Source organism: Cupressus sempervirens, chromosome 1, assembly GCF_028749045.1.
Source record: "Cupressus sempervirens isolate cs-2001-9-10 chromosome 1, ASM2874904v1, whole genome shotgun sequence".
Classification (NCBI taxonomy): Eukaryota; Viridiplantae; Streptophyta; class Pinopsida; order Cupressales; family Cupressaceae; genus Cupressus; species Cupressus sempervirens.
The window spans coordinates 73,839,543-73,854,757 of record NC_143118.1 but is presented as its reverse complement, the minus strand read 5'-3'; the positions used below and the strand labels follow the sequence as shown (position 1 = coordinate 73,854,757).

The window sequence follows — 15,215 nt, the reverse complement described above, 5'->3', positions numbered from 1 at the left end:
TTAATTTGTATATTTCATGTTTGGATGTGATGAAGTAAATAATTCTCTAAATTTGATTTGTTGGGATTTTTCTGTCTCATAAAACTAAGAAAGAGTTTTAAAATTTAAGATTTCTATGTATTTTTTAAAAATATATTTAAGATTTCTATGTATTAAGGGATAGTATATATAAAACAAATAAAATTATACTAATTCTATTGAAATTGGATACCTCTCGGCTTATTTTTCAGAAAAAATTGAATTAATTTTTTTGGTATGCTAGTAAAATTATCAAAAACATACTTAAATCTACATTGAAAATTTTATTTTTTGTCTTTATGAATACTACATGCTTAAAAATATTCAATTGACTTTTATTTACTAATCTATGCAAATTTAAAGTGGCTATCACATATATATTTGAAACAAGTGCCACGTAGTGGCTTGTATTTTCCATAAATAAATAGTAGAAATGAAAAATTATTAGTCATAATTTTGTTGTATTTGAGAAATTATTAAATATGTGCATAATTTTCAATGTTGTGCAATTTTTTATTCTATTAGTATTAATTAGCATTACTATATAGCTATTGTAAGTAGTATTCATAATTATTAAATTATACAAAATAAAAGTTAGATATTTATATTATGCTAATTACTAAGAAGAAATATAGTTTAAATATAAGCACATAAGTCATATTGTATTTTGAAATACATTAGATTAAATTTTATCTTAAGAATATAAAAGTGAAAAAATTGGATGCTAGAAAAAACTAAAAGATAGCTAAATTTAAACCAAATAATAAAATATAGATTAGAGACATTAAATCTTGACTGTATCTATTTTCTACTACAATAGATAAATAATTCTTAATATACAATTATCTTATATTCATGAAACCTATATTTGAATTCTAGTACTAAGAAAGATTTTCAATTGGAAAGTATATGCTATTTTTTATCATGATCAAGAATTATATAAAGACCTCTTATTAATATCATTTTAAAGATATGTCCTTAAATCTAGATGGCATGACATATTATGAATACAATTTCTTTGTATCTAAGTCAAGGTAAAGATTTAAAAGATATCGTTGGATAATTATTGATGGTAACAAGAAAGTAGGAGGAGGATTAGTAACTCTCAAATAATGTAATATAAAACTAGTAATAAAGCATATCTAATACAAAGTACACCAACCAACGTGAACAATATTTGAGTAAGGTATCATTGATCGAATATTTTAAAATATATAAATTTTCATAATCCAAGTGGGAATTAAAGGGCTTGAGTGAATATTCGTAATTGGCACAATATAGAACTTGAGTATTTCCTTTAAATTAATAATACCTAGTGTGTGTTCCAATTTCTTTACTTTGAATAACCTAAAAGTGACAATGGATATATCAGAAGGAATCAAATTTTATTTAATATAACATTTGAAGCACACTTGTTAAAGAGGTACTAAGGTTCTTATTGCTAAGATTCCAAGCTTTTTACAAATCTCTTTGCACAAAGTGATTAAAGAAAATATCATTTTATATTGTCAATATTTTACATTCATTATGTTGTAATTATAGCTTATTTATTTATTTATTTTATCAAAATCTTGTAAATTTATTTTTTTTCTTAATAAAAGGTTATTGCCCACTTTTGCTAATATCAATTAAGTTTTTTTCATAATCCTATATTGACATATGAATAACTTAAAATATATATTACTACTCCAATTGATTACTCTTTTTTGTCAATACTTTGAATAAACAATATTATTGAATAATATTTCTCCAATAATATTATTCAAATGATACTATTCTTAATTAATAAATAATAAAATAATAAATGAAGCTAAACATCAGTAATATTTAAAAATTAAATAATATTAATATAGAAGTCAATCACTAATATAATGTATAATATAATTTAATTATAATTTTAATATTTTCATAATATTTAAGATGTTAAAAATTCTTATATTGAGTTTATAATTTTTTTAATTAATTATTATATTTTTATAAATTTTTAGCATTTAAAGTATTAGTATTTTAAAAATGTATTAAAATATGTTCGATCTATTTCATATTTTCATATATTCTTACCCAAAATATCGCCTCATAATATGGGTACGCTTCTTGGAAATCTACCCTATAACACCCCCAAGGTATGAGCCAATTAAATTGAAGTAAAATAATTTTACGGATTTTAAAATTTAAAAATCTCTCATTTATACATTAGAAATTTTTTAAAAGGAACTTCAAAATAAAAATACTAAAATGTAGTTGGTTGAAATAAATAAAATTAATCACAACTTAACAACTTAAGTAGAACTAATTGCAGTAGTATATTGCCTACGACAAATACAATAATGAAATTGTCAAAAATATATTTTAATCTACATTGAAATTTAAAATATATTTTGTATGTGAATATTTTCTCAATGGAATGAAATGGTGACATTTAAAACTAATTTAATTTCATTATTATTTATTACATTAGCTATAGTTATTTAATTAAATCAAATATTCTACATTGTTAGTATGTTAAGTTATCTTAATTCTAGAAAAGGCTATCGTTGGTTCACTTAAACCCTAAAATTGAAAAACTATTGATTATGACGATAGAAAAAAATGTCAGCTAGTTTTAAAAACATATTATCATACCAAAAAAAGATCAAAATCACCAACATTGATAACTTGGGCGGCCTTCTCATTCGTCTTCTTCCTCTCTAATTTCTGAATATGTGAATTTTGATCCTAATTGCACTAGTTCATCCAAGTGATTTGTGAGAGCAGAAATTGCCAAAGAAGTTATGTTTGAAACAATATATTGCAACAAATATTAACATCGGTACTTGGCAAAAATTTCTATTTTTACGACGAAACTAGAAATATTGAGGTATAATTTTGTTTCATCCAAAGTCTATTTGAAGAGGGTGATTTACAAGAGTTGCTCAGTAATAAAGTGTTTCAATTTTTGAACTTGTTAATCCCCTCATTATGTGTGAAATACATCCCATTTTAATTATTGGAATGGTTATTTTTATCTCTGAGTTTTTGTGAGTTTTTGAATCTTCATATCTCTAGCTCATTCCCAACTCCACATAGCACTTGAAATTTTTAAAATCTAACTTCTGAGCCTCAAGTTATTGTAGGTTAATGGAGAGACCCAAAATACGCATTTTCAAGTCTATCATTAACCATTAACCTCTCCAAAGGTTAATGATAACTTTCAAATCGTGCATTTTGGAGTAGGCTAATTAACCTCTCCAAAAATGCATTTTTCTTAACCTCTCAAAAAGGTTAATGATAACTTCCAAAAATGTGTATTTCTTAACCTCTCAAACAGATTAATGATAACTTTCCAATTGCGCATTTTGGAGTAGGTTAATTAACCTCTCTAAAAATGCATATTTCTTAACCTCTTTAGGATGGTTACTAACTTGTTTGAAAATTTCTCTAACCTCTTTAAAATTCTTCCATGAGAAGTCATACATGTAAATGGGAGCAATTGACAATAACAATCAAAGTGAATCAGATGGAGTTCCTGGTAATTCACCATGTGCAGTGAGAGTATTTTAGAGAATACCCAACAGAGATTTGGTATCATGGGATTCTATAATCGCAACATATGCTCAAAATAGACAATTTGTAGAGGCTATTGATCATTATTCTCACCTACAACATAAAGGCATTAAGCAAGATTCCAAAACTGTCACAAGCATGATCAGTTCTTGTTCCTTGCCAAAAGCCATTGAACAAGGACAACAGGATATGCCTAGAATGAACTTGGATACGACACCTTGAGCCTATTTTTTGAATTGTGCAGTGTTGGTATTGCACCAAATGCTCTAAGCTTTGCTAGTGTTCTGAGGGGATGTGAGAATACTAACTTTTTTGATCGGGTAAGCAGATTCAAGCTCTTGTACTCAAAGGCAGTCATAATAAGAAAATTGAACGAGCACCCCCAACGCATCAGTCACGATTCAAATTTCAAACTCACTACATTATGTAAAGGGGGATTGTTGAAGGAAGAATTAAAAATTCTTCTTACCTCTCATAAATGAACTATAAACTCTTTTACATATCTCCAACTCTTGCAAACCTGCATCTCCAAGAATGCACTTTCAAAGGGTAGGAAAATTCATGGTCACATCAACAAAAGGGAAATTAAGATATCCGGACACAAAATTTTACAAGATACTCCTATATGAATGTATGATCAATTCAGAAGTCTAGTGGATGCACACGAAGTATTTGACAAAATGATTGTGCAAGAAATTCTTTCATGGAATGCGATCATTACCACTTATAGAAGAAAGGGAGGATTTTCATCAATATAATCACTATTTTAAATCTAAGAAGCATGGAGCATAAGTGGGAGGTGTTTTTGACAAATCATATTGCACTGAGAAACTCTGCCACACACCTATCAAGAGTACTGGGCAGAATTTGAGCTCTGTCGGTTATATAACAGATGATGTCCCATTTTAGCTATGATCACTCTAATTGAATTCTCTTCACCAATTAAAGTAAAAAATACAAACAGTAGCATATATATATATCAACTTTACTATGATATACGTGTAATACGAATAGGAAGCTTCGAAACAGGTTATGGCTATTCATAAAAGCATAATTGCAAATGGATTTTCATTAGATGTCATAAGTTGTGAATGCTTTGGTGGACATGTATGCAAAGTGTGGAAGCATAAAGAAAGCACGCAAATTGTTTGGTAGAATGTATAAACAACATGCAGTCATGTGGAATGCTATAAACATAGGGCAAGAAGATAAACTTAGACAAACAATATGGAGCCTCAACACAACCCTCCAATTGGCTCCCAAAAGCTCAAGTGATTGCACAGTATGGTGCTGCTACTTTCTCTGCTTCTGAATGAATTTTTACTTCTTCATGGTCCCTTAGATAATCAAAATGGGCACTTGTTGGGCAGTACTCATAATAATAATAGGAAAGGAAGGATGTTGATAAGTGAAAACAGAGGAGGATGGAGTAGAAGAGCTACAGACGAAGCAAAAGTAGCAGCAGAGTATCAGTGTTCAGGATATGGTTATGTGTTTGTTGATACATTTCTAAGAGATGAGAATGGATTTTCGATTTGTGAATGCAATCCCTGCTACACTAGACTTGACTATTCACAACTTGTTCCAAATTGTGTGGTCGATGCCGACCAAGGAGATCCAACATTCTTGAAACCATTCTGGATTACAAATGTAGAAGCGGTAGCAATAGTAGTGTCGCCATGGTACAAAATGAGATACGACATAAACAACCATTTGGAATATGTTGCCACATCACCAAAGTTAGAGAAACAGATTCGTGCCATTCATGAACTTGTGGGAAATGTTGTCATAAAAGGAACATATATTGTTATTGGTACAAGTTCTACCCAACTTATCAATGTTGTTATTTACAACCTTTCCCAAGCCCACAATCCGCCAAACCCATCAAAGTGGTTGATGCTACTCCATACTATGGCTTGTATAGAGAATGAAAAGAGATGTTTGACTCAATGGACTATGTGCAGAAGTTAAATGCTAGAACTTGGGTTACAAAAGCTAAGAAATTGGATACCTCTACATTCATTGAATTTGTAACATCTCAGAACAATCCAAATGGTTGGTTGAAGAAAGATGTTCTGACGAGTAAGAATGTGAGAGATATAAATGATCCTGCATATTATTCGCCTCACTTCACAAGAATCCCACACCTAGCTGATGATGATGTTGTGCTTTTCACCCTCCTCGAGCTCATTCGCCATGTAGGTTCCCGACACAGATGGATGATTGTTAAAGACTATGATGTGTATGAGAAGATGTATGATTACATTGAAGAAAAGCACATTTGGTAGATATAAACATAATTGGAGAGATCGTGAACATAAAGTTAGTATTCAGTGCACATGCCACACGCTCTTGGTCTCTTCATAAAAGCGAGGATATGCATTCATTAATAAAGTCATGTTATTTGAATGAATTGTTCAAATATCAAAAAGAGATCAGGAAAGATTTATTATTCAATCTTCCTCTGGGGAAAGATGTAAAATCTAAGTTTCAAGTCATACTAGGTTAATTTTCTAAAGGTTAATTAACCTCCCCAAAATCACATATTTTGGAGGTGGTTATTAACCACAAAGAGGTAGTTATTAACCTCTATGTCTATATAAGGGCTCCTATTGGCTTTGTAAAAGGACTTTTTGGGCTTTGGAAAAAGGGAGCACTATGGTAAAATTTTGATTAGGAGATGATATTTGGAAAGTATGTACAAATTTTGTCTTTGTAATCATAAATTCCTCTTGAGTTCTTGGTGCAAGAAAATAAAGGAACGTGCAGTTTGAGTTCTCATCTTCTAAATCTAAATTATTAGAAATGTTGATTCTCTTTGTAGTGAGCATTCTCATGGTATGGTGTAGATGTTTATGAATCTGTGGATAAACATTGAGCTAGTAATAGTTTTCAAGTGTAGATCTTGATTATTGTTATTAGTGGTTTTAATTTAGTAGTTCGCGAAAGCCTTGGAGTCATGTGGTGCATTCATCATCATGAGCTTTCTCACCTTTTATTTTTAGATTCATTATTCAAAAAACTTCAAAATCATATCATACAAGGGAGCTGCCCCTCTAAACACAGAGGAAGGCCGCATACCAAGGGCCTATCCAACTGTTGTGAATGGTTTGCCACACACTCCGTTGGACAAATTCAACTGTGACAAATCTATTTACAAATAGATTTTTTGCGATTCTACTAGGTTGAATGAACAAGAAAGATTAACAGTCACCTATAATGAAGCACAATGGTGCTACCTCATGAGAACATTTTTCTAGTTCTCCAACCAAACCTTGGCTTCCAAGACACCCAGGAGGATATTATTTCAGACTTGAACACTCTAGCCTGGAGGTGTAGACGAAGTGTTCAACAATACCATCTGGTGAATCAAGTTCTTGAAGAAGAAGAAGAGTTCATAGAAATCTTGCAAAGGGCTCCTATTGGTCAGAATGGTGTAGTCATAGAAAGAATAGTAGTCATTCAAAGAAGAAACACGAAAAATCTTGGTCACATCCAAAACCAAGTGAACAATAATCAATAACATGGTTGATAAAAGGTACCTTCCCTAGAACGAAGGTTGGCGACTCTATTTTAAAGATTGATTATTAGCGACTCTATTTCAAGGAAGTAATTCAAAATCATGGTTTGGTACAAAAGAAAATTTGAAAGTGACAGTGATGATGAATACTTTTCATGTCCTAAGAAACAAATTCCTGATGAGCCCCTGCAAGTTGAATTCTTGAAGAATTTCTATGGTGGCACAAGGCTGGATCCTAAAATGGCTCATCCCCACTTACTTAAAGTTTTTCAAAAGATTGAAGAAGAGGATGGAAATAATTATGGTTTTCTTTTTCATGATCAAGAATTCTTTTTGGAAAAAGATTCAGCATATAAAGATAAAGAAGGCTTTGCTGAAAAATGTGCTTCATCTAAATCAGCAATGAGGAATAATAAAAATGTCTCTCATGCACCTGCATCTCAGCAAAATCATATTGATCCTAAGCAAACAAGCTTCTTGAAAAGTTTCTATGGTGGATGGAAACTTGAACCAAGAGTGATTCATCCATCTTTGCTTCGAACTTTACAAAAGATAGATGAAGATGATGGTACAAATAATCAGTTTTTCTCTCACAGACCCAAATCATTTTCAGAACGAAGTTCCACATGTGAGCATAAGGAAGAACTTGATAATAAAAGTGTTTCTTGTCAAATGAAGATGGATAGTGGTGCTCAAAAAGGTATCCCCATACTTGCACCTATTGCTCATCAAAGTCATACTTCCTTTGATCCCAATCAGGTTGAATTTTTGAAAAGCTTCTATGGCAATGCACACCTAAATCCTAACAAAGTACATCCTTCTTTACTTCAAACATTGTGAGAACTTGAGAAAGAAGACCCATGCTCGAATTATTTTCTTGATAGTAGAACATCTTCTGATCCAAATATTAGAAAGGATTCATCTAAATCTTCATGCTTGAAAGAAGTTAGGGATCCTATGTGTAATAAAGGAGATAGTCGAGAAAGAGAGTCTATAGGAGAAGAAGGGTTCTCAAATGTATCAAGAAATGACTATGAATATTTCTAAATCCAGGAGAAATTATTCAATCATCTCAATCCTAATGAGAAAGAAAAAGAAATATTGAAATCTTGGGAAACTACACAACATATGATTGAAGATGAAGAAAATGTGGATCAAGGTGAATTTCATACTACTTTTATTCCTACTTGGTGCCTCGATGCTTCTCATGATGACTTCCTATGTGGAGAAAATCTTCCCAATCATCCTTCGATGACAATTCAGGATAATGAATCTATTGATGATATCAATACTTCAGATGTCATGGAACAATCTAAAACTATTACCATTGATGGAGATAAGAGCACCAACGAACTTCTACAAATATCTACTTTCCCTAAGGAAATGGAGACCTTTACATTTGATGATATTGATGAACTTGTGATTGGAAGATCAATTGATGAAAAAGTTCAAAATCAGCTTCAAAGAGGAGAAGATGAACCATCTAGCCTTCATTCTTTAGTATGCATACCAACTTCTACATTTCATAAAAGATGTCTTGTACAAGAAATGATGAGTCAAAAGGGGATAGATATCATTGAATGTGTTGAAGATGAAAGCTATATGGATGTAATGAAAAGTTCCTCTAATCCAATGGAATCAAAATTAAAAATCTATGGATCATTCAAAGTTCAAAGAAATCCTCTTTTTGAGTATTTTCATCAACTAGGAAATTCTATGCCCAAGAACTTCTATGAGAAGAATAACTAGGATGAAGAAAGTGATGAGTTCGTAGGGGATTCATGGAAAAATCCAATGAAGCAAACTCTTATGATGTATTTATTCCAAGATTTTGCTCAAAATCCCTAGATGGTAAATTTCTCTATGAAGAAAATGTTTACTTTAATCCCTTATTCTTAGAGAAAGGCATTTCTATTGATGATTCTCAAGTTGGTATTCGAAGACAAGGTTTGATGGATACAACTCCATAGATTGCTTTGCATCATAGATTGTATGAAGGCAATCCAATACAAGGTTTGATATCTTCAAGTCTTAATCACCAGAAGGATCTTCAGAAGGAAAATTTTGATATTAATGGAAAGGAAATTAAAGTTATGACAATGATATCAGTGTAACTTCGTAGTGCTTAAAAATTCAAGATGATATTTTGGAAGATAAGGAAGATCTAAGTTGGAATAATTTTACAGAAGATTCAACCAAGGTCATGGTAATGCTAAAAGAAGAAGGTTCGCCGAGCACAAGAGAAATAAAAAATGCATTGAGAAACTTGAGAGCCTTATACTTCAACTCTTTCAAAATGAAGTCATCTATGACATGCAACAAGAAGCAGAGTCGATTTTAAAGTTTGAGATTTTTGATGAAGCCTGGGTATTTGGATATGCTCTTTCATCCAGAGATATGAGGCATGCTAGGAATCTCAGAGTTAGAATTCAAGGAGCACACTTATATTCGAACCCATGGAAGCTTAAGAATTGTCACATTTTGGTACACCATGGTATTTATTTTTCCCAACTAGTGAATGGATTTGCATGACTATAACTTGAGCCATTGGAGGTAGGGAAACCTACCTTGTATAGAGTCTAGTTAGGAGTTTGTGTTGCTTTAGCTTTTCTTTCTACTGTCCCATTTTTAGTGTTTGTCAGTCCTTCTCAGTCCTTCTCAGTCCTTGTCCCTAGTTAGAGCCAGTTGTTTCTCAATAATAAAGTGTTTCAATTTTTTAACTTGTTAATCCCCTCGTTATGTGTGAAATATGTCCCATTTTAATCATTGGAATGGTCATTTTATCTCTGAGTTTTTGTGAGTTTCTGAATCTTCATATCTCTGGCTCATTCCCAACTCCACATAGCACTTGAAAATTTTAAAATCTAACTTCTGAGCCTCAAGTTATTGCAGGTTAATGGAGAGACCCAAAATACGTGTTTTCAAGTCTATCATTAACCATTAACCTCTCAAAAGGTTAATTATGATAACTTTCAAATCGTGCATTTTGGAGTAGGTTAATTAACCTCTCCAAAAATGTGTTTTTCGTAACCTCTCAAAAAGGTTAATGATAACTTCCAAAAATGTGTATTTCTTAACCTCTCAAATAGGTTAATGATAACTTTCCAATTGTGCATTTTGGAGTAGGTTAATTAACCTCTCCAAAAATGCGTATTTCTTAACCTCTTTAGGATGGTTATTAACTTGTTTGAAAATTTCTCTAACCTATTTAAAATTCTTCCATGAGAAGTCATACATGTAAATGGGAGCAATTGACAATAACAATCAAAGTGAATCAGATGGAGTTCCTGGTAATTCACCATGTGCAGTGAGAGTATTTGAGAGAATACCCAACAGAGATTTGGTATCATGGGATTCTATAATCGCAGCATATGCTCAAAATGGACAATTTGCAGAGGCTATCGATCATTATTCTCACCTATAATATAAAGGCATTAAGCTAGATTCTAGAACCATCACAAGTGTGATCAGTTCTTGTTCTTTGCCAGAAGCCATTGAACAAGGACAACAGGATATGCCAAAAATGAACTTGGATACGACACCTTGAGCCTATTTTTTGAATTGCGTAGCATTGGTATTGCACCAAATGCTCTAAGCTTTGCTAGTGTTCTGAGGGGATGTGAGAATACTAACATTTTGTGATCGGGTAAGCAGATTCAAGCTCTTGTACTCAAAGGCGGTCATAATAAGCAGATTGAATGAGCATCCCAACCACGTCAGTCATGATTTAAATCTCAAACTCGTTGCATTATGTAAACGTGGTTTGTTGAACAAAGAATTACATATTCTACCTACCTCTGATAAATGAACTATAAACTCTTTTACATATCTCCAACTCTTGCAGACCTGCATCTCCAAGAATGTGCTTTCAAAGGACAAGAAAATTCACGCTCACATCAACCAAAGAGAAATTAAGATATCCAGACACCAAATTTTAAAGGATACCCCTATATGAATGTATGATCAATTTAGAAGTCTAGTAGATGAACATGAAGTATTTGACAAAATGATTGAGCAAGACATTCTTTCATGGAATGCGATCATTGCCGCTTATAGAAGAAAGGGAGGATTTTCATCAATATAATCACTATTGTAAATCTGAGGAGAATGGAGCATAAGTGGGAGGTGTTTTCAAAAAATCATATTGCATTGAGAAACTCTAGCACACACCTATCAAGGGTACTGGGCAGAATTTGAGCTTTGTCGGTTATATAACAGATGATGTCCCATTTTAGCTATGATCACTCTAATCGAATTCTCTTCACCAATTAAAGTAAAAATTACAAACAGCAGCATATATATATCAACTTTTCTATGATATATGTGTAATAGGAATAGGAAGCTTCGAAACAAGTGATGGCTATTCATAAAAGCGTAATTGCAAATGGATTTTCATCAGATGTCATAAGTTGCGAATGCTTTGGTGGACATGTATGCAAAGTGTGGAAGCAGAAAGAAAGCACACAAATTATTTGGTAGAATGTCTAAACAACATTTAGTCATGTGGAATGCTATAAACATAGGGCAAGAAGATAAACTTAGACAAACAATATGGAGCCTCAACACAACCCTCCAATTGGCTCCCAAAAGCCCAAGCGATCGCACAATGTGGTGCTGCTACTTTCTCTGCTTCTGAACGAATTTTTACTTCTTCATGGTCCCTCAGATAATGAAAATGGGCACTTTTGGGGTAGTACTCATAATATTAATAAGAAAGGAAGGATGTTGATAAGAGAAAAGAGAGGAGGATGGAGTAGAAGAGCTGTAGATGAAGCATAAGTAGTAGCGGAGTATCAGTGTTAGGATATGGTTATGTGTTTGTTGATACATTTCTAAGAGATGAGAATGGATTTTCGATTTGTGAATGCAATCCCTACTACACTGGACTTGACTATTCACAACTTGTTCCAAATTGTGTGGTGGATGCCAGCCAAGGAGATCCCACATTCTTGAAACCATTCTGGATTACTAATGTAGAAGCGGTAGCAACAGTAGTGCTGCCATGGTACAAAATGAGATAGGACATAAACAACCATTTGGAATATGTTGCCATGTCACCAGAGTTAGAGAAATAGATTTGTGCCATTGATGAACTTGTGGGAAATGCAGTCATAAAAGGAAGATATAATGTTCTTGGAATAGGTTCTATCCAGCTTATCAATGCCGCTATTTACAGCCTTTCCCAAGCCCACAATCCGCCAAACCCATCAAAGTGGTTGATGCTACTCCATACTATGGCTTGTATAGAGAAAAAAAAGAGATGTTCAACTCAATGGACTATGTGTGGAAGTTAAACGCTAGAACTTGGGTTACAAAAATTGAGAAATTGGATACCTCTATGTTCATTGAATTTGAACATCTCCAAACAATCCAGATAGTTGGTTGAAGAAAGATGTTTTGACGAGTAAGAATGTGAGAGATATAAATGATCGTGCATATTATTGGCCTCACTTCACAAGAATGCCAAGCCTAGCCGATGATGATGTTGTGCTTTTCACCCTCCTCAAGCTCATCGGCCATGTAGGTTCCCGGCACGGGTGGACAATTGTTAAAGACTACGATGTATATGAGAATATGTATGATTACATTGAAGAAAAGCACAATTGGTAGATATAAACATAATTGGAGAGATCATGAACATAAAGTTAGTATTCAGCACACACGCCACACGCTCTTGGTGTCTTCATAAAAATAAGGATATGCAGTCATTAATAAAGTGATGTTATTTGAATGAATCGTTCAAATATAAAAAAGAGATCAGCAAAGATTTATTATGCAATATTCCTTTGCGGAAAGATGTAAAATCTAAGTTTCAGGTCATACTAGGTTAATTTTATAAAAGTTAATTAACCTCTCCAAAATCACATATTTTGAAGACGGTTATTAACCACGAAGAGGTAGTTATTAACCTCTATGTCTATATAAGGGCTCTTGTTGGCTTTGAAAAGGGACTTTTTGGGCTTTGGAAAAAGGGAGCACTATGCTTAAACTTTGATTAGGAGATGATATTTGGAAAGTATGAACAAATCTTGTCTTTGTAATCATAAATTCCTCTTGAGTTCTTAGTGCAAGAAAATAAAGGAATGTGCAGTTTGAGTTCCCTTCTTCTAAATCTAAATTGTTAGAAATGTTGATTCTCTTTGTAGTGAGCATTCTCACGGTATGGTGTAGATGTTTATGAATCTATGGATCAGCATTGAGCTAGTAATAGTTTTCAAGCATAGAACTTGATTGTTGTTATTAGCGGTTTTAATTTAGTAATTCAGGAAAGCCTTGGAGTTGTGTGGTGCATTCATCATCATGACCTTTCTCACCTTTTAGTTTTAGATTCATTATTCGAAAAACTTCAAAATCATATCATATGACGGAGTTGCCCCTCTAAACACAGAGGAAGGCCGCATACCAAGGGCCTATCCAACTGTTGTGAACGGTTTTCCACACACTCCATTGGGAAAATTCTACTGTGACAAATCTATTTACCAACAACAAGTCAATAAAATTTATATATATTCCTTTTAACAATCTTGAAACATTGTCACTGATTTAATTTAACATATTGGCTAAGAATGTGCAATGGGTATCACAAATTCTTTTTAACAATCCTGAAACATCATTACTGATTTAATTTCACAGATTGGCTCAAAATGTGCGATGGGTATGATTAGGCACAAAATTGGACTCACCCAGTTTACACGAAATCTGATAAATAATCTATAGAAATCACTTGCAAATAAAAAACTAAAAATCTTAAATCTTTCATAAGGTCACCTTCAGTGTATAAACTCCCAAATTGGTTGGGGAAGATTGTGAAGACTATTAATAGGAAATGGCACATTGTGGACCTTACATACGAAAGATGTGAAGTATCTTATCTCTCTTGAACAATATTGTTAATCTTGGGAGAAGGAAAAAAGTTATTTCCCAATTCTTGACATAATTATTGTTGAGCATCAACTCTAAAAACAAAAATAATTCCAAAATGCATATCATTTAGAGTTTGGGGACAAGGTTGAATTTGTAAATATTAAACAAGCAAAGAACTAAAACAAAATAGCAAACAAAGAAGACAAACACAAAGGAGCATAGATTTATTGTGGTTCGGAAAAACTTTCTTACATCTACACTCAAGCAGGGAATATTTTATTATGAAAATAACTGAATACATTACATGGGCTGCATACATCCATTATATAAAACTCTACGAATATGAAGAGTTGAGGGAGAATGAACAATCATATGACCGTTGGGCTTCATATCCCAACAGTTTCCCTATGAAGTCCAACCGGTACAACCATGTTTCAAAGCATTCCTTGCCTCCAATTTTAAACCTCAAAGAACAACAAGACCTTGAGAAGACTTCATGGTTGCAAAACTCTAAAAATTACCGTTCTCTGCAGATTCTAAATTACCCTTCTAGTCTTAACATTTTACCTATATATGTAAAAATTGCTTATATTTGCAGCTTTGCCATTATCCCTTGCCAATGCATTTTCATTGTTTTGTGTTGAGGGGCTAACATTACATATGTGCTGCTTCACGTCAAAATCTGTCATGACTAGCAGCAGTTGAAATTTTCTTCTTATCACTGTGACGTGTGTATGACATTATATAATTTCAGCCGACATGATATAAATAACTTGTCTATGCTCTTGTGATAGAAACTCTCCTTTCCAAATGTAACTTTGTTCCAAAACTTTGACGTCTCTTAAATCCACCATGATTAACATCAAGTGGGAATATCTTGGGGCACTCCTCCAAAGGTGTTCCAAACTTGGAGGGAGGAGGCTTAACACTAATTTTCTCCATTGTAAAGTTGTGCTGATCTGGCAAATCGATTATAGCTTCAAACCTTCCTTCCTCAAACAATAGTCTATGTGAACAGACACCAGAGACAACAGTTTGAGCGGCACAAATCGGGGAATTGTTAGAAAATTATGGCAAGTCGATTATAGTTGGTGCATGACAGGAATGGGGAACAATATTGTCCCCATCACCATCAAGTGTCCTCCTTCCACGCCGTTGTATAGGCTGCATTCCCTGTCCTGTTTGCCACATGGGGACTGCAATATTTCCCACCAACACCGCTCAATTGCTTATGAGATCCCACGCTTTGATATCTTGGACCTCTTTCATC

General features: G+C 33.0%; 2 pseudogenes; both read left to right on the top strand.

Annotated features, from left to right (window-relative positions):
* Positions 1 to 4,845: 4,845 nt before the first annotated feature.
* Positions 4,846 to 5,849, top strand: LOC149576236 (tryptophan aminotransferase-related protein 3 pseudogene; annotated as a pseudogene).
* A 5,783-nt stretch (positions 5,850 to 11,632) lies between these two features.
* LOC149576235 (tryptophan aminotransferase-related protein 3 pseudogene) lies at positions 11,633 to 12,691 on the top strand (annotated as a pseudogene).
* Positions 12,692 to 15,215: the final 2,524 nt, after the last annotated feature.